Here is a 23,285-nt window from a genome sequence, read left to right on the forward strand (position 1 = left end):
TGAAAGAGGCGCTTTCACAGCCAGCGATCTTAAGGCTGTTCCACACACAGGGAAAACAGGACCTAACTATCAGCGCTATTCCCCCCCCTCTAGATGCTCTATTCAAGGTGTACATCGAATAGCCAGAGGGGCATGCCAGATTGAGAATGGCAGTGTCAGCTTCCTGAAGCCATGTTTCAGTTAAAGCCAGGATGTCCGGGGCTTCATCCTCAATGAGATCATACAGATTTTGCTGATGTTTCAAAATTGACCTCACATTCAGGTTCATTATCCGCAAAGAGGGAGAAGCGACCCTGCTATGATGGAAAACAGAGGGAGATTTCCGAGGGAGAGGCATTGGGGGGTCAAGTATCAGGCCATTGCATGGACAGCGGTACGGACCGCAGAGAGGATGAACAGGCGGGCGTGCACAGCAGCGACTCACCTGGTTGATGGACATCATGCTCTCCCTGGAATATGTCAGCATGGCAGCAGACACGTTGTTAAACTCTCGCGAACCCGAGCCAGAGCCCGCCACGTCCCGCACGGCCTTAGCGCGGACGGGCGCAGACGGGCAGGACTCTGGCACGACTCCGGCCACGCGAGGACACGCCCGCTGCGCGATCCCGCTGCGCTAGGGGAGGAGCATTAACTACGCGTTCCCCCGCTGGCGCATGCGCAATGAGCGCTGTCAGCCCAATCCTCACCACCCCAATCCAAGATGTCCGACCTCCCCAGGACCAGCCCGCCAAACGGCGGTGAGGGGCACGATTACAGTGCAAGTGAGGGGAGGAGTGAAGCGCGAGTCCGGTACCTAAAAGAAAATAAACAGGTAAGATTTTAAAAATTGCTCAGCAGCGCCGTAACGCTCCTGCAGCGAAACGCTCCTTGTCAGGCATAGTAGCCATCTGGTCATGCCAAAGCTTAATCAGCTCTTGGGTGGCCTCCAGGTTTTTGCTTGCTCTCCTCATGTACTCTACCATACAGGAATTAAGGCCTAGCACATAGTCAAGCACATCTTGTATGGGCTCTTTGAGAGGCTTCTCCCAACCTTCTCTAACCAAACACAATGGCCCTCTTACCAGATGGCCAAACAGTAACTCAAATAGGCTAAACCTAACTCCTTTCTGCGGCCCCTCCCTTTAAGCAAACAGAAGGTATGGAAGTAGAACATCTCATGTCCTGACCCTGTCAGATAAACCCATGGTCATACACTTCAGGGTGTATATGAATTTTCCACCTGACCATTGATCTGGGATGATATGGGGTGGTGAACTTTTAAGCGACGCCACATTCATCCCACATTGCTGTCATATAGGTGTACATAAATTTACTCCCTCGAATCAGAGTTCCTTCTTTGGAAAGTCTACTCTGGTGAAGATGCCAAGTAGGGCTCTGGCCACTGTGGGAGCAGTGACCATCATGAGCGTGTTGCCTCTGACAAAAATCCAATTTAAAGGAACCTGAGATATGAATTTGTAAAATTGTGCATTCTAACACCAAAATGCTTAAACCACCCACTATCTGGCAGTGCTGGACCGGTACAAAGTCCAACTTTTAGGCTGACTGCGATAAAGCGCGGGCCTGAATGTTTAAGCGCTAGTTCCTGGTAAAAAGTTTACCTTCGGATTTAGGGGCATATTTACAAGGGCCTTGCATCATGCTTCCACTACGTAATGAGGTACATGCATAACACACATCTCCAAGTCATATTTATGAAGCCATCCAAGACACTTTGCATAGCTTTGAATGGCTTTGTAAACATGGAGTTATGCAACGCAGCGCCAATCATGGCACTGCATTACTCTGCAAAAGGGAAGTGTTCCATGGGAAATACCCATGGTTTTTGACGCATCCCAGATTTACCAAATCTCATAAAACTGGGAATGTGCTTAAAAGATACCCCTCTCTGGGTGAGGCATAACAAGGAGAAATATTTGTATTTATCTTTGTTTGTTCCTCTTTGTATGTATGCTGCATTCTGCAGCACACATAGAAAGAGAAAAACACCTTTATGGATTGTTTTTGTGCAAGAACGTGTTCCTTCCTGCTCAAAATCAATCCTGCCTCAAACACAGGCCATCTTGCACCATGATGCAAGGGTGCCTGAGTTGGTGCTAGGTTGCCAAAATGGCACCAGTGCATGGGTAAAGGACAGAAATGCACCATATTGGATAAATGCGGTGCATTCCTGCCCTTTCCCTGTGATGGTGGTCAGCACAGCAAGGTAACTTGCTGCGCTGCCCTGAGCCACAATTCCCATAAAAACTCCCCTTAGTCTTTTCTTGGAGCTGTCTTTGATGTAGGGTCCTTGGGTTCCTTAGATCTGGAGTTTTCCTCGACGATGGCAACGTGCAGCAGCGCAATGCCTCAGTAAGCCTCTAGAAGTCTTTGTACTCAGTGTCAATGCCAAGGAGCTCCGGACGTTTCAGCAGACCAAACCCGCGCAGTCAGGCTGATTCACGGTTTGACAGTGGTGACTTGACTCTCGATGATGAGCCAGTCTCCTCCTGGAGTTTTCAGGAAAACTATGTAGAAAGTTCCCAAACTTTCAGAGCTTGTTCCTTATAGGTTCCTTTGGGAAGATAAGTCTCTAGAGGCACGAGTCAAAGAGTGAAATGCTTTGATGAAAGTGTGACATTGGGATCCACCCACTCAGAGCCACCATGTTGTATGGAAAGGCCACACAACAGGTAAAGTCACAAGAGGCGATTCTTGATATGTAAGTTCAATAACAGTATCTTATAGCGCGTGCCTTAGGGTGCATACGCATTACACATTTTGGTCCTGATAAACGCCAAAATGACCCTGATGGGCCCATAGTAATGGCTGAAACAATCTTTACATCGCAGTCATTAGACCGCGATGCCTTTACAACACGGTTGTTACAACAACTGCATTGTTACCACGTAATGCCATTACTACGCAAGTCATTACATCAACTTGCAGTAGATGATGCTCTAACATAAGGAATAGTAGAGCTTACTATTCCAACTCATTCCCTACTGTTGCGTAGGCTGGAGTTGGAATAGTAAGTTATAGATTCCTAATGTTACGGCGCCATCTACTGCAAGTTGATTTATTGACTTGCGTAGTAACGGCATTGCGTGGTAAAAAAGCAGTTGTTGTAACAACTGCGTTGTGAAGGCACCTGATGTAATGACTCACGTGGTAAAGAGTCATATTCGCCTAAACATAATGACCACACAACAAGGGTTATAAAAGTACTGTTAAAGTCCTAAAATATATCCCCCACATTTTTAAACTTTCCCAAGGTAACCATTAAATGATGTTCCAAATCAAGTGGTAGACTTTGAGACACTTTAAAATCTCATACTCTTCACGCACTTTCAGAAAACCCAGCTCTGCAGTAAATATGGTATCAAAGCACACCCTGGGGGCACTCAAAACCCATGATGAAGCATGTCACCAACTAGGTTGCTGATTGAGGGTTATTTTAAAAGAACCAAAGGGTTCCTTATTTCAGAAGGACTAAGGGACTTTGAAAGCAGTTAATGTTGAGTTAGTAGTGGGCTCATTCTTTATGTTTTGAAATATACATCTGATTACACTGTCCTTCCGGCCCCTCTCCTAATCTAGTTAGAGGGGCTCCCATGTAGCTGGAGGCCAAAGAAGTGGGGGCTTGCCTAGGTCCTGTGCCATCTGTCCTCCAGCCTTCGAAGACCAGCCTCTCTCCCAAGCCCCCTTCATTTCCCTGGCTTCTCCATGAAGCAAATCACCTCCCACGAAATAGCTGTATTGTTTCAGCCCCAGGCTTTTTCCCACTTACTCAGGTAGTAGCTTCACTCAGGCTGTCAAAGGCTGGTCAATCGGAAGAGGCTGCTACAGGGCACAGCCTTCCCATGTTAGCCTAGGGGGCTAACAGCAATACTATAGAGAAAAAACGTGCTTGGCTGTTTTTCCCTACTGGGAAATATAAAAGATATTTGGGAACAGGCCCTGCTTATTATGACAAGACACCCTACCCTTGGGGCACCTAGGGCAGGCCTTATGCGTAACTAGTAATCTTTTATTTTTTTTTAAAGTTAGTTTTGGGCTTTGGAAATACTTTTAATTCCAAAGTCGAATATGACATAGGTGTAATTTAATACAAGCCCGCTAGGCAGGCCTGGCTTTAAAATGACAACGGACATAACAACAGTGCACACATAAGTGCATTAAGTCCACTGGGGTCACTAAGCTTACATGCCCTACTATATACTAGGATCTTACAGGTGGGTAGTCTTGGCCAAGTAGAATTATACCAATTACCATATACATTTAAAGAACAGACCACTGGCACAGGGCCTGGTTAGCAGAGCCCAGGGCATTTTCAGAGTCAGTAACCATGGGCATCAGTCAAAAAATGAGCGTGATCAGGGAAAAATAGATGACTTTCCTATAAATATCTTTTAGGAGAAGCCATGCACAACTGCCTACCCTTGAAAATGTTAGGTACAACGTTTTTTTTTCAAAACATCCCATTTTCCTTTAAGAATAACAGGTAGCATTTTTTTTAAATTGCTTTATTTAAAAGAAATCACAGATATGGTGGTTTTGCAGATCTCAGAAGGCCACCATATATTCCACTATATATCTACTTAAATGCATTCATGAAGTGTCTTTTGTGCTCACTAAGAATATACTCGGTTTTAAGTAGTCAGAAAAGTTGATGTACACATAATTTTTCATTGATTAGCAACCAATTTGCACATGGATCCAAAACTGAACTTACCGTAAGTGGAACACCACCCTAAATGAACAAAGGCAAAATAAATACATTTTAGGTGATATTTATATTCCTCTAGAAAGCATTACACACTGTATTCTAAAGCTGAAACATTATCACAGTTTCACCAAACACAACTACAGACATGGAAGAAATGAAAAGCAATACAGAACAAGAACAAAATCTCTTTTCTTATATCTTAGATTTCATGACTGCTTCCATTCATTATATTTTTATGTGTTACTTTTTTGGCCAATAGTTCATTTGTAATAATTCTAGTGGTTTGTGTTGCATTCATTTGGACATATAATATAGATTTGAAGTGCAAAGTTAATTTTTATTTGATGAATACAAAAAATAATCAATGCAATCATTTTTCAGTAATGCAGATTATCTGAATACAATTATGTTTTAGGTCTGTGTGGATTTCAAAATTATATTTGAAATGATGTGGATTTTTACACTCTTGATTAGAGGAGCTATCCACACAGTTAGTGAGCCTCATATCCATTGGCTGCGATTTATATTGGGTTGCAATTTGAGACCTACCTCATTAGTATTCATTAGGTAGGTTGATTGCAGCCCACTATAAATTGGGTTTTTGCGAACCAACCTATTAATAAACAGGTTGGTTTGCAAAAACAGAATAGATTCAGTAGGAGTTGGTGCGCAATTTGCAACATATTTTCTTTTCTTTTTTGATAATCACAACCAACTAGTAGTGTGTTTATGTATTTCAATTTCACTGTTTTCATTGAATATCTCTCTGTTTACAAAAAACTCAATTTTCAAGCTAACTTTCAGAAATAGACAAGAGAATTTCTATTGCCATATGATTAGTTTCCGTTATTTTTTTTAATAAACAATTTTTTAAAAATGTTCACTGTCAAAAACATGCTCGAAGAGCCATTTTAAGGATATGAAACAGGACACAATATGGCATGTATATGGAAAATAACATTATTGTATATTAATAACAGGAACCAAAGAAAAACAAAAGACAAATTTTAAAAAAAACAGGAAAGAAAAGAACAGGCTGCAGTGGTGGTTGAAAATTAAGGAATCTTGGGAGTATGATCATGTCCCTTCATATTGACCCAGTAATCATCCACTTCCTCAACTAGGTAATGGTATATAGACATAGTACGCTATGCATTAGGCAGAACCTCCAAACCCAACAATGATTAGTTTTTTTATTTAATTTTAGTATCATTGTTTGGGCATCTGAGGGTGTTAAAGACTTATGTGTCTTATAGATGTGTCTACTATTTACATAGCCATTTGGATAGAGCCCAGCACAGTTAGTTGATGTTCTTGTTTGAGCTCACTGAATTCAGTTTTTATCTTTAACCATTAGTCATTACTTTACCTATCTACCTCGTAGAGTCTGGGACCATCAAGCATTAGTAGAACCTCACTGCAACAGTGTCTGATTGAGGGAGTTACAGGTTTGCCCTACTGTAGGATTTTGGTCTCCATAAAAAGGCATCAAAAGTAGACTGATGAGAGCACTATGGCATACATGAATTTTGAATGTTCCCTCTTGGAGCTTTTCTTGCCAATTTTAATGACTTCAGTGGACCTCACTAAACAGCTATCAGATTTTCAGATTGCTTCACGACAGACTAAGTGAGAAAAAAAATACTTGACTGGGACAAACCTTCTTTGGGTATCTCAACTGCGCTGCATCACTGTCAGTTTGAAATTACATTTAGGTCCTAGACCACCATGAATAATACACTCTGATTAGCACTTTACTTTTTATTGGCACTTTTTGCTTTAAATATTTGGAAATTCATACCTCCAATTCTCCTACTTGATTTTTATTGTTTTGATGTCACTTTGCTCATTACGTTTTTCTCTATTTTTAGAAATTGATTGTCAGATTTTTATTATGTATTTTACATTTTAGCTGCTTTTTTCTGCCAAATGTTGTGCACATTTTTCAAAGTTAAGCCTGTCTGTTCTGTACTATAAGTGCGAGGGGTTAAGTACAGTTTTAAATTATTCAAACTATGTTTTACCCAGGCAAGCTTGTGACCTTATTTCTTATGGTGGACTCACATTCACCCCAATTAATAACCCAATATCTTAGATTATGTATTTACTTAAATACATTCATAAAGTGACTTTAGTGCTCATTAAGAATATACTTGGTTTTTAATCAGCAAATGTCATGTATACATGATGTCACATTGATTATGAACTGTTTTCACACAGATCCAAAATTGTATTTACCGTAAATGGAACATCGCCCTAATTTAGGAAAGGCAGAATAAATACATTTTAAGTGATGTTTACTTTTGTGCAGAGAGCTTAAGAAACCAAAGCCAGAAAGCATTATCACACCTCCACCAACTACAGTCATGGACAAAATCCAGGCATTATAGAAACGGGAAAAAGGTCTGTTCTTATATTTTAGATTTTATGACTGCTTTCCTCCATTATATATGTATGTGTTACTTTTGTGGCAATATGCATTTGTTATAACTTTAGTGACTTGTGCCCAATCCAGGTGGGCATGTAATATACATTTGAATTGTAAAGTTTATTTTTATTCCATGAATGCAAAAAAATAAAAATGCATTCATTCTTCATTATAAAGCAGATTGTATGATTCTATTAATCGAATTATGTCATAGGTCTGTGCAGAGCTCAAAATATTATTTGAAATGATGTGGACTTTTACACTCATTGTTTGGATGAACAGTCTAAACAATGAATGAGCCTAATAGCCAATTTCTGCGATTCATAATGGGTAACAATTTGTGGCCTAGCACATTAGTGTGCATGAGGCCGGTTGAATAGAAACCAACTATGAATTGGGTTTTTGCGAACCAATCTATTAGTACATTGGTCAGTGTGCAATAACAAAATAGTCATTAAAGTTGGTGCGCAACTTGCAACATATTTTCTTCTCTTTTTTCTAATGACAACCAACTAGTGTGTTCAAGTATTTCAGTTTCACTGTTTTCAATACATATTTCCCTGTTTACAAAATACACCCTTTTCAAGCTAACTGTCTGAAAGAGACAAGTGAATCTCTACTGCCATGTCATTAGTTTCTTATTGGCAGTTGTCACAATTGTTTGGACATCTGAGAGTGTTGAAGACTCATGTGTTTGCTATTTACTCATCCATTTGGACTAAGCCTTGCACAGTGAGGTGATCTGCCTTTTTAGGACTCCTTCAATGTATAACCTTTTTGAGGTTTAACCATTATGCAATATTTTACCTATCTGCTTTATAGTTTGTGCTGTTGTAGGTATTGCTTTGGAGAGTGAAGCTGGGTTTGTATTTGATGTCTTTGTGAGAAAGTACCTTTTTGTGTAATTATGCCCATTTACTATGCACTCATGCTGTTAGATTTTGTACTGTTAGCACCGGGGTGCTGATGCCCAGCCCCAGTTGTATGAGCCCTAAACGATAAAACATGACATACTCATTATAACTTTAAGGCTGCTGTGAGAACTTGGGTTACTGGCTGAGGCAGGTGAAAACTAGCAACCATAATCTCTGTCAGGATGAACCACAAAAATCAATAACTTAACCTGTGCTTAACCCACTTGTAGTTTGGCACAAAAGCAGTCAGGCCTAACTTAGAGGCAATGTGCAAAGTATTTATGCAGCGCACAGACAATAATAAAGTGAAAAAGCAACACAAGAACATTCCCACACCGATTTAGAAAAAATGAGCACATTGTAATCATTTGTTTGACACTAAAATGAAAAACTCCAGTCAGTTGAACTGGAGTTATGATTTTTTTAAGTTCAAGGTGAACACTAGTGCCTAAACGATCAAAAAGCAAACCGCAGACATCTTGTCATGCAGGACTGGGTTTTGAAGAAAATCTTCTGAGAAGGTGCATTTCAGTAGGGCAAGGCTAAAGGCGGTGTCTATGGAGGGAACGTTGTCGTCGGGGAGCCACTGGACAAAGTCGAGGTGAAGATTTTTACGTTCAGAATTAAGACCTGATAACGTGCTTGGCAGACAGTTACTCAATCACAAATTTGATGGATATCCCATCAGCCAAATTACAATTCCATAATATCCTACGGAACTCATAAAATGGTGGACAGGATATCCATCACATTAGTGATAGAGAATCTCATCTGCCAAGATCATAATTAGATCCTAAGTCTCCTCTTTAGAAGTCCAAAATCTGCAGTGGAACAATCAAGATGCTGTAGCAGAGAGGAGTTCCCTGAAACCTGATACCCCTTTAGGAAAGGACCGCTGAGCATGATTTGCTGTTGCAGAGAAGAACACAGTGGAGCTGCTGCAAAGTAAGGTTAACCGGTGATACACCTTAGGCAAATCGACAAGCAGGTTGCCCCAGTCTACTCTCAGTTCTAGGAGCTGTTTTAGCAAAAAAGTTTCTAAGTACCAAGTTTTGGATTTCAGCAATCTGGGCATCTTTTTGCACCACCACCACCAAAAGTCTAGTAGTGTAGGGACACCACATGGAAGGTTAGGACTCACTCAGGCTGGCTGAAGGTGTGGGTTCAAGATGGTGGGAGACTTTTCTGTCCCTGAGGCTCTGAACAGGATGCCATCAAATGAGCCCTTGGAGTCATTATGGTAGTCCTGGCTGCAGGCGATGAAGCAGGGCTCAAGCAGTAGAGCAAGCTTCTGAGGGGTCAAGCAGACTCCAGGCAGCAAAGCAGTCTTGTGGAGTACACAGCAAGACAGAGCATCAGGCAGTCCTCTGAGAGTCCTTCCGCATGGCCAGAAAGTGACTACACCTAGCCATGTGGCCCATGATACTCTACAGGTACCAAATAGTTTAGGGCAAGAAAATGGCAACTTTCTAAAAGTCTCATTTTCAAACTTTAACTTAAAATCCAACGTTGCCATTAAAAGACTTTTTAATTACAATTTCCCAGACACCAAACATGAAATGAATACCTGTTCACAATCACAAGTTAACACTTGTTAAATGCAATAGGTAACCCACTGTTATTCTATGGGACAGTCATGCCTCACAGTAGTGGAATACGCATAAGTGCTGCAGGACCACCAGTAGCATTTGATTTACAAGCCCTGGCTATATGGTATACCACTTTACCAGTTACTTATAAGTAAATTAAATATGCCAATCAGGTGTAAGCCAATTTTACCATGTTTTAGGGGGAGAGCACAAGCACTTTAGCACTTGTTAGCAGTGGTAACGTGTACAGAGCCCTAAAGCCTACAAAACGAATTCCGCAAAAATAGAAGGGGTAAAAGCAAACAGTTTGAGGATCACTCTGCAGAGAGGGCCAGGTCCAACACAACCCCCCCTAGCCAAAAGACAGGAATGACTACGCAATACTTGTTGGGCTTCCTTGATTAGGTGGTAGAACATAGAAAAGGCCCCTCTACTGCAGCAGCATTAGTCATTTCCATGCCCTTCTGAACTGACCTATTGGAAACCCTTCTGCTCACCCCATCTGTGCAGGGCCTAACTTTAATTTGCTCACATATGCATCCCATTAGGCAGACAGTATCATCATGGCCAACAAAGTGATGTGGCCTATGCCACCCATCGGGTCAGACTTTGGTCACCAGCCCAAGAAAATATCTGCTTATAAGGACAGCAACTAACAGAGGCTACTGACAGCTCCCAATGTCAAGAGCCAGGTCCCAGGACATCCAGGGTTCTGTGACCTCTGAAGTTTCTCAGAGTGGGGAGAAACACTTCCAGGCACTATCCTTCTACTCTCTTTCCTAATAGCCCATGGGTCGAATCTATACCCTAAACCTGAGTAAGGGTAAGGGTTGAGCCCTTCCTTCCCTGCCTCTTTCAATGGGCCTCTGAACTCTGTACTCTTAGGGGACCCTGGGCAGCTGCCCCTACCAGCTCTTAGAAATGGGGCACCCTTGACCACAGCCCACCAAACCCTCCCTCATCAGAAGGGGCATGGGAACCCTTTTGCCCCACCTTGCTCTGGGTCCTGTCTGTGTCTCCTTTGACCTCTGCCTAACACTGCAAATAGCCTGAACCACCCTTTTGGGGTCATTCCCAGGTACTTCTTATGGACCCTGGCGATGAGTCAGAGGTCTGTCTCCTTAGCAACCTCCCTGGGGTCAGTGAGATTACTATCCACAAGGTGTTGGCACAGCTCTATAAACCAAAGACTGAACATATACCCCCTGCAATCAAGTTATATAGCCCTTTGTAATCATTCACATCACTGCCCTTCACCCAACCATCCAGTGCCTTGCAAAAATGATTCACACAGCGGGAATGCTCTCTGGTGGGGGGTGTGGGGGCTCATAACCACAAGGCCCAGAAACCCCTGCAAGGCAGGGGAAGTGGAGATTGTCAGCAGCTAATGACGGGTGGATGCTTTAAAAAGGCTTTGCTGTTGCATCACTGCTGGACGCTCTCTGGTGGTGTGCAGGGGCCTAGGACCATGAGGCCCATAAATACCTGCAAGGCAGAAGAGGCGGAGACAGTCAGCAGCCAGTGCTATGCAGGTGCTTTGTAAAGGTGCTTCTGTTACCCATGCTGCAGGACGCTTTCCGGTGGTCTTTGTGAGCCCAGCACCACAAAGCTCATAAGCCCCTGCAAGGGAGGTGGAGATTGTCAGTAGCCAGCTCCAGGTGGGTGGTTCAAAAAGCCACCATTGTTCCCCGCCACTGGACACTTTTTGTGGTGTGTGGGGACAGAGGACCATTAGGCTCAGAAACCCCAGCAAGGAAGGGAAAGCGGAGACTGTCAGCAGCCAGCTCCGGGCAGGCGCTTTAAAATGCCGCCCCTGTGCCCCCTCCCCAACAAGACCATACCAGGCCACCACTCTTGGCTTCAATTTTCACAAACACCTATATCAAAGAGACCTCATAACGGACCGAATATATATTAATATATCTGAACTCGGTGGTGGGGGCTGTTAACGAAGGGCTCACTACAGTGGAGAAGGAATTTGGCCTTGTCACTAGCCCTGCAGTGTCGGGCCTTTCTGTTACTTCTTTAACATCTATAGATCCTCACATTAAGAACTCCACCAGTTTGGCATCAGATCATATTACAGTATTGTCTACTTCTCCATCTCCTAGCCCCAGGCCTATTACTACAAATTAAACTGTTCACGAGCAATGTGACCCTGCAATGCTCCACCTATGTGTTCCACCTAGAAGAAAGGGCAGAGCAAAGGCCTCATTTCAGGGCAAGACCTCATCATCCAATCTGAAAGTTGCTAGCACTTCTTACACTTTATGTAATTTTCAATAGGGCAGTTTGTTAAAAACATTAAAAGATACCACTGAATTATATAGGGAATGCTGTGATAGACTACTGTCGAAAAGCAGCTTGGTGTCCTTTCAGCAGTCACCTCTTTTGCCAATAATTTATCAACTATTGTCTCAACTGTCTCTGTCGAGTGAAGTACTCCTGCTCAGGAATCATACCAATGCTCATGCCACCCTTCACTCAACCTATCCTGACACGGAAAGTGTGCGATCAAATGTTACGAGCAGTGTTTCTGCCCCTGACACTTCAAGTGGGAGATCGCTTGACAGTCCTTGGATGCAATCTCCCAAAGCTTCTTTACAACTCTGCTCAGGGATAACCTTGTCCAGTGGGTGGCCAAATTCAGGCAAAAAAGTTCCCCCTGATCGATGGAGACCAGGAATGCTTAGATCTTTCCCCTTCAGCCATTCTGTTTGTTGTCATCCTGACCAATGTTCCTAAATTGAAGGCCTACTCTATCGAAGATTGCCACCAATTTAGAAATAAGGTTGTTCACTTCATGGTCAGCTGACCTCCAGCCTGCACCCATTTAAACATATAAATATGGTTAGGTGTGTTGCATTGCTGGCAAGAGCTCTAAAACTCTACCTGGTAACTGCATCGCCATTAACTTTAACAACACGTTTAGCGTGAGAAACATTCTAAGGTCACTCATTTTGCAGCGCAATCCCAAAACAAGTAACACTCCTGTACCATTGGATTAAAACAAACATCTTCACTTATAACCTAGCTCACACCCTAGTACTCTTTGTACAGCTGGCTTTACTCAAGGTGCTTCTTGTTTTTCTGGACACCCTGGTAATCTTCATAGTGGTTTGTTCAGTTTACCCCTCTCAAATTATTTTGATCCCCTGTGTACCTTGGACACTACTAACTGACATACATCATTGACTGTACCCCCAGGGCTACAGGAACTTTCACGTTTAGAGCCAAAGAGTTGTATTAATAAACCTCCTTTTGCATTGGTCATCCTTTCCTGGAACATTGCTGACATTGCAGGTTATAGGGATGACCCTTCCAGGTTGTCCTTCTCTAGCTCATGCAGGTTGCTTGTTATTAACTTGTAGAATGCTAATTGCCGTCTTCTTACAGCTGACCAAGGTAGAATTATCAGATATGTGTTTTATAGTTGCCCTCAATCTGCAATGTTTTCACCCTGGTTATTCTAATGAGAGACTTCAATCGACATTGCTGTGATGACTGAAAATGGTATGATAGGTTCTTACAGTCCTTTTCACATACACACTTTGTACAAAGTGCACTAGGAGATCCGTTTAAGCTATGTGCGCTGTGTGAGGGTGCAGCGCTGTTTGGGGGCAGTGCTCTTAAACCTACTTTTATGGAAAGTGGTGCCTCTACTATTATAGATTTTATTTTTTGTTTCTGCAACCTTGCTGCAGCTGTTGACACACTATGATGTGGTTTGGGACACAAAAAGTGACCACAATCCTCTTCTTACCACTGTCTTGGAGGCAACAGGTGGATTTCTCCCAGAATCTAATCCATGGTCGGTTGTCTAACATTGAACAGGGGCAAAGGCTTAGATGGCATGATATTGACCCTGGGCTTTTCCACTGTAAATTGCTTAATCATTGGTTTGATTCTTTTATGTTGTGTCTTGACCCTCAATGTTCAAATGAGACCTTTTTTTGTTTGTAAGAGATTATTGGCAGACATGTGGCAGTCCTCCTTACTTAATCCAGACCAAGCCAATCTACAGATGTCAAATGGTCTGGGTGCTTCTGCGAAAGGACTCATGGCTCTTAAGGGAAAGCCCAGGGATAGATGTAAAGTTGCTTCCCTTATAACCCAATATAAAGCTACCCTACAGAGCCGAAAGCATGTGCTGAAACAAGATGCCTGGCATGATCTTGTTTCTATATGTGCATTTAGATCCAGCGGTAATTTTTGTGAGGTCATAAACGGTCCTTTCTTTACTGATAAACAAGGCATCGCCTTGTCGCAGCATATTATGGCTGCAATGTGGGTCGAACGTTTCAAAGCTAATTATGACAGACCATGTTATGTTGCAGAGCATATAGGGTCCCCTTCAATATTGACTATTATGTACAACCTCTCTCTCTTTTTTGACTGGACGGAAGTAAGAGATGTAGTTTTAATCATGTCTAATCAACAGGCCCCAGGCCCAAATGGAAAACTTATGTTTTTATCTACAATCTCCTTTGTACTTGATTTTGGTCTGTTATCATCCTTGTGTACAAAAAATGTTTGAGGGATGATCCTCGGTGTTATCGCCTGACTTCTTTGATAGACTAGAGGTCAAAGTTATCTGTAAAGTGCTTCTATCTAGACTAACAACTTTGGCCAAACACCATGGAATATACTAAAAAATGTACAAAATGTTTTTAGTTCGGGCAAGATCATTGTAGATCAGTGCCTTAACCTGTACCTTTTAATTAATAAATACACTGTGGCCAAACCCGGAGTTGTGCACCTGACTTTTATGGACTTAACTTCTGCTTTTGATAGGGTCACCGCTCTCACCTGTGCTGGGCGCCACTGGTCAACAGAGACAAGCTGTGGCTCTTCATGCTAGATATGGGGATTGACAATAGCATTGTTTTGTTTTTATGTGATTTGCACTCTAATTTGAGCGCATATATAAGGTATGGTTTAAATGGGAAATGTGCTGAGCTCTTTACACTTAACAGAGGGTTCAGAAAAGTTTGTATTTGAGCTCCTTTTTATTTATTCTCTATGTTAACAAATTGCAGCAGATTCTCATGTCTGGGAGTCGTGACCATCCTAAAATGAACGGCCGCCCTATTCCTGCTCTCCTAAACGCAGATTATAACATTTTAGTCTTGAGGTCTGCGCAAAGTCTTTAAATTGTATTGGACCTTTTTAGCAATTATATGAACTCACTTGATCTTAGCATTAATTAGATCAAAATGCACACTACGATTATAGGTCCCAGAAACAACAAGCGCAGAGTTCACCTTTGCAAGAGTGACACATGTATTAGAGTCAAAACCTTTTCATACCTGGGCATTATGTTTAGCTTTTCTGTCAGTTGGTCTTCTCTGGTTACGTCAAGAAGAAATCTTTTTGCTGCCATTTTTTACTTTGCTGCTAAATTAGGTCATAAATAGGTGGGGGCTATGTTAGAGATTTAAAAGGCCAAGGGGCCTATTTACAAGCTGGTTGGCCTCACTCTTGCACCATACAACGTGCCAGAGTGATGCAAACCTTAAGTCAGATGTATGAAGTCACTCAATGCTATTTTGTGTAGCCCTAAGTGGCTCCATAAATCTGCAGTAACAGCAAGAATTGCTATGTTGTCTTAATCTGCCCTGGGAAGGCATTCCATGGGCATTGTGAGGGTGTACAAAGCAAACACAAGGAGATAATGGACGGAGCACTGAAACTTTTTAGACACTTACCCCCAGTCACAGATCTGGGTTGAATCCATCATCATTCTTTAGCCCACTTCGCCACCCCAGTTCAATCTTAACGCTGTTCCTCATGGGAACAGTCTAGCCCGAGCTGCCAAGTTATGTCTTCCCTGGACTAGAATCAAGGACCCAGAGACCAGTTTTGGGGTAAATCATTCAACTTCTATGTTTTTTGATGCATACCCACATTCACCAAAACTGGTAAACCTGGGAATGAGCCAAATGTGATATGCCTTCCTAGGGGAGGCATAACTAGGAGAAATATCTTTATTTCTCCTTATTACTGTCTCTTTCCAGCATTCTGCAGCACACATAGAAAGAGGAAGATACCTCTCAGGATTATTTTTGTGCAGGAAGGTGTCCCTTCCTGCACAAGAATATCATGCATGCAACGCTGGCACCCTTTTGACAGCCTGCATTGGCGCTAGGCTGCCAAAAGGGTGCCAGTGCACAGGAAAAGGCAGGATGCATCATATTGCCTTTAACATGGTACATTCCTGTCCTTTCCCTGTCATGCAGTGCAGGGGAGAAAGGTGACTTGCTGTGCTGCACTCCATGACATTTTCATAAATAGGCCACCAAATATATACCTATAGCGCCTTATAATTGTGATATTTGGGGTCATGCTTACATCACCTCTTTACAATGTGCTGAGAACATGTTCCTCGGAAAGCTACTTGCACTTCCTAGTAGTTCATCTACTTGTATTATACATGAAGAGCTGGGGCAGGGATTTCTGGCTGGCACGATTCAACTGAGTCCTCTCATAATATGGTTGAATGTCTGGGTCAAGCCGAAATTAGAACTTAATAGGAAACTGCTTCAGGACTGCCTAAACTTTGATCGTGTCTCTCGTACATCTGGGTCACTTATGTTTGTGATTCTCTGTTTAAATTAGGACATCCCTCCCTCATTAGCTCCCCTGAGAGCATTAAGAAGGCTGATGTTACTAAGATTAAAGAAGCCTTTTGCAGACAATTGTTTGAAAAGAGGGACTCCCTTGCTCTTACTTTGGTTTCAGTCAGGTCATACTGTCTTGAGTAGTCCACTTTCTCAATAGAACCTTATCTTTTGTTTGACATGCCCAACACTCATCAATATTTGTTAACTCACTGTAGGTTAAATATGGTTCATTGTTCACGTAGTATTCTCAAAGGATGGTATCATGATGCAGACTACCCCTATGTATTTGTGACGCTTTATCTACCCAAGACACCACACACTTTATTTTCTTTTGTCCTATTTACAAGCACTTTAGATCTTGTTTCCTAAAGACACTTTTAGTGGGAAGAAACTTTGCAAAGGCCAGAACTGCCTTAAAATGTTTACAGCTACTAAGCAATCCTTTTATCTGCCACTCTGTTCACATCGTGCTTTGCTATTTATTATTGCATACTGGTTGATGTTATTGTGTCTGACTTTTATGGTTTGCAATTTTACAACTGAATAAAGTTTACTGATGATGATCTTGGTGATGATTCAAACAATCCACACAGGTCTGTAGTGGGCAGAATCTGACTGTCCCTAAACCTTTACCTAAACTTCTCTGGAGCGAGCCCATATTTGCTTGTCAGAGCCTCTTTCATGAGAGGATACTTCATCCTGTCCCCTTTCCGTAGGGCTAACTGGGCATCCCTCTTCTCAATGGAAATATGGCTCCAGAAGCTGGCCCTCAATCTTATTCAGGGACTGTATGCATCTCCAGGGCAATCTCATAGGCCTGAAACAAGTTGTCTATGTTATCCCCTACAACAAAGTTAGGCACCAGATCCTTTGGGATGGGGGCCCTCTTTTCTCCACTGGGCACTGCGGTAATGCTGTTCTCAATACTGCTGGACTCTGCTGGCTTTGCTCTGATGTCCAGGTCCTTGAGACTGAGCTCCTTGCCTCCATGGCAGTTTCTCCCTTGCCATTCTCTCCTCAGATTCCAACTTTGGTTTGGCCAGTTGCTTTTGGGCTTGCTCTCCGACTTCCTGTCTCCAGCTTCTTTAGGGACACATCCCGGGCAGACACACTGCTCCCTGCTCCATCCTGGGCATCTTGGGAATTCTGGGGTGAGTTGTGCTCTCCTTGCAGCTCAAGATCCATGTTTGAGTCCTTCACTACATCATCATCTTCTAGGTGGGCTCTTTCCTCCTCATCATCCCCATGTGGGATGGACTGCCACTTCTGTACTTTCTCATATGCTCTGAGGGCTACCATAAGATTCAACTTTGTAGTCTTCATGCTTGCCTTCAGCCCTTATTCTTATAGAGCTTCAGTAGCTCAGCCCTGCTAAGGGAGTCAAAGTTGATCAGATCCATACATTCATGGTAATACAGATAAAAGGGAAGTAGGTCAACTTAAATTTGAAAATGGGGTATAAAGCCAATGATTCACCAAGAAGAGTTTAAAAAGAGGTACATTCTGCTGTCAAATTATTTATACAAGATACTTGTGTTGGACAAATCATTCAATGGGACTGCACAAACACTAGTCCTGGATCCCACCGCTGCCACCAATGTGGGAAATTGGGTTGTTTGCTGAGTGGGGGGTGAACCCTGTTCAAGCAACAGCCACAATGTCTTTCAGGGTGAACCACAAAAGTAGGACAGGTCCAAATGTCTGTAGGCCTGATTCACAATGGAAATTGCAACTCATAAAATTACGAGTCTATAGTCTTCGCATTCGGGTGGAGTCTCTGCACTCATGGAAGAAATTCTGCGCTTGCTGTGGGATCTCAGTTAGGATCATTGCTGAGAGTCCGCTATATGGAAATTCCTCCCAGAGTGAGGAAATTCCAGCACTAATGCAGACTCTGCTCCGAGTGCAGAGACTACACAATCATAACTTTACAAGGCATAAGATGCTTTGTGAATTGGACCTATTGTGAAAGAAAAGACATCAATGACATAGAAAAGTTAATTGCTACCTGTAGACTGCAGGGCTGCAGAAAAACAAAACAGGACTGTACCTACTGTCTGAGACCTGTGTAGAAAATCTGAATGGGTGGATAGGCTCTAAAATGTACCCAGACCTAGGAAGTGAACTTAAGGGTCAGTTGGCTAACCTCCTGTGTGGCTATCAGGACTCAACAAGCTGCAAGATGCTTTTTCCCTGATGTGATGTGCCCAGCTAACGAGTAGCAACTGGACCTTGAACAAAGCCCTCTGGTGTCTGAAGGGGTTCCTGTCCCCTAAGCAATGTTCTGTAGTCCTGGGAGCCTTCGAAGTGATGTGGGGGAGCTTTTCCAGGAACTCTGAAAAGTTGAGACTTTATTTTGTTCTTATTTTGCTGCAACAGTGTCCAATTGTGAGAGTTCAAAGCTTGGCCAATTAGACACAATGACAGGAGTGAATTTAGAATGTTCTCGCTTGGACCTTTTTTTTCCAATCCTAATAACTGCAGTGGAACCACATTGAGGAGCAGCTACCCATCTTTGAGATGGCTTCACAGGATACAGCCTGCAGCCCTGCCCTGTTGGAGGATTTCGACTTCCATTTCACGGACTAAGTTAGAAGGAAAAATCTTTGACTGGGTGATCTGCTCTTCATCACAGTCAGTCTGAAATTGCATCTATGTCCTAGCCATCTGTTAATAATACCTTCTGATTGGCACTTTACTTTTTCTTGGCCCTTTTTGGCTTGAATGTTTAGAAATGCATATCTACAGTCTCCCTATTTGATCTTTATTTTTTTGATGTCATTTTTCTCATTTAATTTTTCTCTATTTTTAGAAATTGTCTGTGGAATTTTGATTGTGTTATATTTATATATTTTAACTGTTTTGTTTCTGCTCAATACTTTACACATTTTCCTAAGTTAAGCCTGTCTGCTCTGTGCCATAGCTACCAAGGGTTGAGCCCAGTTTTAAATTATTGAAACTATATTTTACCCTGAACATTTTGTGGCCTTAGTGTTTTGTGGGGGAATCACATTCACCCCAAATATCTTACACAATGTATTTACTCAAACACATTCATAAAGTCTCTTTATTACTCTGTAAGAATATACTCGGTTTTAAGCAGTCGGCAAAGTTCATTTAGACATTTTTTTTCATTGATTAGAATCCATTTTTCACATAGATCAAAAGCTGGACTTACCGTAAGTGGAAAACTCTAAATTAAGAGAAGCAGAATTGATACATTTTAGGTAATGTTTACTTTTTTCCAGAGAGCGTAAGACACTGTATCCTAAAGCTGAAAGCATTATCACAGTTTCATCAAATGCAACTACAGGCATGGAAGAAATGCAGATACCTCAGAACAAGAAAAAGCTACATTCTTATATCTTAGATATTATAACTGTTTCCCTTCATAATATTTTCATGTTTTACTTTCTAACAATTATGTATTAACAAGCAATAGTTCATTTGCTATAAGTTTAGCGACTTGTGTCAACTTCAGTTGGACATGTAATATGAAATTGGAATGTAACGTTTATTTTAATTTAATGAATAAAAAAAAATAATAATGCAATCATTCTTCAATATGAAACAGATTCGTACAATCAAATTAAGTCATGTCTGTGCAGATCTCGAAATAATATTTGAAAGGATGTGGACTTTTCCGCACTTGATTGGAGGAGCAATCAAGACAGGTAATGGGTCTCATCACCATTACAAATTCCAATACTAATGATAGAATTCTGCACCTAAATATCACTTCTAAAAGGGGTAGGCTATAAGTCAAGAAAACTGATCTTTGCCTGGCCGTGTAACAATACTTAAAGTCCATTCCATTGAGTCAGTTTTACATTGTAAGTACCACCTATCAACATCTTCCTTTCACTGTAATAGCACCGAGCCTTTAACTATTTTTTTTAACTTCAAGTGAATTAGGTAATATTTACTATCCATTGGATACCCTCACACATTTCACTTGATGATCTCCCTCACATACAGGTTCTATTGACTTGAGTTGTAGTGCACCAAGTATGCCAAGGTGATCCTATCTAAAATCTGTTAGATTGCTTTCACAATGTGACCATATTTCATCCGCATTATTTATAGTTTTTGGGCTTACATAATTCTCTCCTCCTTGTCAAAGGGTACCCCCTCAGAAACCAAATACTGTAATCTGCAATCATACCAAACCCTGGATGTTTGCTATTCCCTGCGCAATAAGCCAGCATCTTTAGACCACCCTGGAGATAGGATGGAATAGGGACTCATAATTCCTCCTTTTAGTACCACTTAGAAGTCAACCTACATACTTGCACTTATTCCGCAGCTGTGGACCATTAATAGGCCCTTCCCCTATACAGGAGACTCTTACCTATTGTCAAGTGAGACCTTTATGGCTAACACTAGCAGGTACACAGAGCTGTGCCGTGGATCTAGTTACATGTTCTGATGTTTGTTCCGTGACCTATGACATGTGGATCCATACTTGAATCTAATGCTGGGCATGAACACTATCCAATACATAGGCCATCCAATTTAATGTTAAATATACACAAGTTTATTTTTCATTATCAATTAAACCAACTGATATACGGTACCATCCATTAGGTGTTTCCCTTTCTCTGTCCTAATGTTGACCCAGTAGAAACAGCACTAGAGGGTCGAAACATTAACACTATAATAGTGTACTGTATATATGTACTTCAGGAGCCTGCAACTCTATATTAGAGTATAGATTAAACAAATGTGTATCCTCCACAGTCACTATTGATGTATATATTGTATGGCACTAGTGAACTCCTCAATCATTCATTTCACACTCCCTGCGCCATTGCGTTGTTTGGGAAAGAACGCTTTAATTACAAACTGTACATGTTATCAAAGCTCTAGGGGGACGATTCACAGAATCAATCTGAGATAAAATTCTAAACTTACTACTCTTGGTATTCACAGAAGGAATTTTGTAGTAGTAAAGTTAGGACTCCTAACTTTACTACTACTAAACTGAGACAAAATTCTTACTTTACGGCTTTCGGTATTCACAAAAGGCATTTAGTAGTAGTAAAGTTAGTAATCCTAACTTTATTACTACTACATGCCTTTTATTCCGCAGTTGTGGACCATTAATAGGCCCTTCCCCTATACAGGAGACTCTTACCTATTGTCAAGTGAGACCTTTATGGCTAACACTAGCAGGTACACAGAGCTGTGCCGTGGATCTAGTTACATGTTCTGATGTTTGTTCCGTGACCTATGACATGTGGATCCATACTTGAATCTAATGCTGGGCATGAACACTATCCAATACATAGGCCATCCAATTTAATGTTAAATCTACACAAGTTTATTTTTCATTATCAATTAAACCAACTGATATACGGTACCATCCATTAGGTGTTTCCCTTTCTCTGTCCTAATGTTGACCCAGTAGAAACAGCACTAGAGGGTCGAAACATTAACACTATAATAGTGTACTGTATATATGTACTTCAGGAGCCTGCAACTCTATATTAGAGTATAGATTAAACAAATGTGTATCCTCCACAGTCACTATTGATGTATATATATTGTATGGCACTAGTGAACTCCTCAATCACTCATTTCACACTCACTGCGCCATTGCGTTGTTTGGGAAAGACCGCTTTAATTGCAAACTGTACATGTTATCAAAGCTCTAGGGGGACAATTCACAGAATCAATCTGAGATAAAATTCTAAACTTACTACTCTTGGTATTCACAGAAGGAATTTAGTAGTAGTAAAGTTAGGACTCCTAACTTTACTACTACTAAACTGAGACAAAATTCTTACTTTACGGCTTTCGGTATTCACAAAAGGCATTTAGTAGTAGTAAAGTTAGTAATCCTAACTTTACTACTACTAAATGCCTTTTGTGAGTAACGAAAGTCGTAAAGTTAGGATTTTGTCTCAGTTTAGTAGTAGTACTACTACTAAATACCAAAAGTAGTACGTTTAGGATTTAATCTCAGGTTAGTTCTGTGAAACAGCACCTAGGAGCTTGCATTCCTATGATTATAAATAATTTGTATTTGAATAGGATTGTATGTGTTCCAGTAAAACCGATCCTTAGTTAGTCATTTACTAGTGTTTTAGTAGAAGTTGAGTTTTACACTTCCCTCTTTAGGGACCATTGTTTCCTTTATAAATTTACTACTCAGGCCAGAGGGTTACTACTCCATCTCTGCCAAAGTCAAATTCCTCCAAAGGCCAGACGGATTGAGGGCCCAATGAGGTTTGGCTGTATGTTTGCCCACCTAACTTAGATGAGTAGGCAGACAGACATTTTCCAATACAGTTTACCACTAGGAAAAACCTTGCACTAAGGGACACTAAAAAGTGCTCAATGCCAGCCCTCACCATGGGAGAAAACTCCCATGGCTAGGGAGGCATTTTTTTCCTCAAAAAGAAAATCCTGCTTTAGTATTCTCTTTTTGAAAATAAATAAATGTGAGTTCGACCTATGACTCCGCTATGTAGATGGTGCCATCTGTCAAACTTACAATACATAAGGGCAGCGGAGCGGCAGGTCCATGAAGGTAGGGGATGTCCCCATGAGAAGGAGAAGTTTTGGTGATTGTGAGGGACCTATAGAGGCCTCATCTACAGTCATTTTGTGAAATCGAGCAATTGTATTTTTGGTATTGTAGTCCATCGATGTAGTATATCCTTGTCTGTGAGGGGGAGGTTTGAGGGTCAGAACTGCTAATCCAGTATCCTGAGTGGTACATGGTGCTTACATGCATTTTGGTTCTCTTTTACCCAAAGTAAAATTGTTTAAAATAAAAAAAACGGACAATGCTTTGGCTGGAACCACCATGACAGCAGTTCCTGTCAACTCTTGAAATGTCTGCCAGGCCAGCTGACATTTTAAAATGTGGCTGGCAGAAACTCCATCAGGATGACTGAGTAATTTTCTTAGTCACTCTGGTGGAGGACGAGCCATCCAGTAAATAATAAATGCGGCCCTTTAGTCTTTTTGTGGACCCCAAATCCTTCAGCAGGGCAAGGCAGAGGGCTGTGTCTG

At 41.6% G+C, this 23,285-nt stretch overlaps 1 long non-coding RNA gene across 5 annotated transcripts in view; it reads right to left on the bottom strand.

Moving 5' to 3' along the window:
* The window catches only part of LOC146811204 (uncharacterized), a 117,739-nt gene that overhangs the window by 39,747 nt on the left and 54,707 nt on the right, over window positions 1-23,285 (bottom strand). For 2 of the 5 annotated variants that reach the window (XR_014966695.1, XR_014966696.1), the window contains exons 3-4: window positions 19,441-19,455; window positions 4,715-4,732 (exon numbers count right to left, since the gene is read on the bottom strand). This is a non-coding gene — a long non-coding RNA (uncharacterized LOC146811204). The remainder of the gene's footprint in view (window positions 1-4,714; window positions 4,733-19,440; window positions 19,456-23,285) is intronic. The other 3 variants (XR_014966694.1, XR_014966697.1, XR_014966698.1) reach the window with 2 other exon arrangements.

The sequence above is a fragment of the Triturus cristatus genome, chromosome 7, assembly GCF_964204655.1.
Source record: "Triturus cristatus chromosome 7, aTriCri1.1, whole genome shotgun sequence".
NCBI classification, from domain to species: domain Eukaryota; kingdom Metazoa; phylum Chordata; class Amphibia; order Caudata; family Salamandridae; genus Triturus; species Triturus cristatus.